Source organism: Octodon degus, unplaced genomic scaffold (genome assembly GCF_000260255.1).
Source record: "Octodon degus isolate 3935 unplaced genomic scaffold, OctDeg1.0 scaffold00126, whole genome shotgun sequence".
Lineage (NCBI taxonomy): Eukaryota > Metazoa > Chordata > Mammalia > Rodentia > Octodontidae > Octodon > Octodon degus.
This window is the reverse complement of record NW_004524702.1, coordinates 7,321,692-7,322,274: the sequence shown is the minus strand read 5'-3', so window position 1 is coordinate 7,322,274 and position 583 is coordinate 7,321,692. Positions and strand designations below refer to the sequence as shown.

General features: G+C 42.0%; 1 pseudogene; it reads right to left on the bottom strand.

Annotated features, from left to right (window-relative positions):
- The window catches only part of LOC101590783, a 10,781-nt pseudogene that overhangs the window by 9,249 nt on the left and 949 nt on the right, over positions 1–583 (bottom strand).

Genomic DNA, 583 nt, shown 5'->3' with positions numbered 1-583 from the left:
TCCAAAGTTCTGGAAATTCTAACAACTTGTAAGTTTCTGAACAGGGACAACACTTGGTGCCACTTTTGTACTCTTACAATTTAGGCATACTACATCACTAGCACTTAAAAGATTTTCAGTACTGTCAAATAGATCAGGCTTACATTTTCCCCATGGTCTTCACAGCTTGTGGTTTTAAAATAAAAGCAAATTAAACAATTTCTAAATCTGCATACATAAAGGTGATAGCGACACCTGCAATTGTTTCAAAGTACTGGAAAATTGGCATTTTCTTGATATGAACTTGGCATGCAAGGCGTCTCCCTAAGAAGTAACTGAATGTGACTTGATGGATGATATTCAGCAAAGCTGGCAAAGCTGTGGAGACCAGCAGCAAGTTCTGTGCAGGGCCTTGAGGCTGGAGCACAATCAGAAGATGAGGACACAGTTGCAGAGATGAGAGCGTCAGCACTGACACAGCACGCACAAAGTACGTGATGTACCTGGAACCACAACGTGCCAGATCTTTGTAGGGCACAAAGCTCCACTATCAGTAAGTTGATGACACCCACAGAGATGGGCAGAATCCAAATAGAATCCAAAG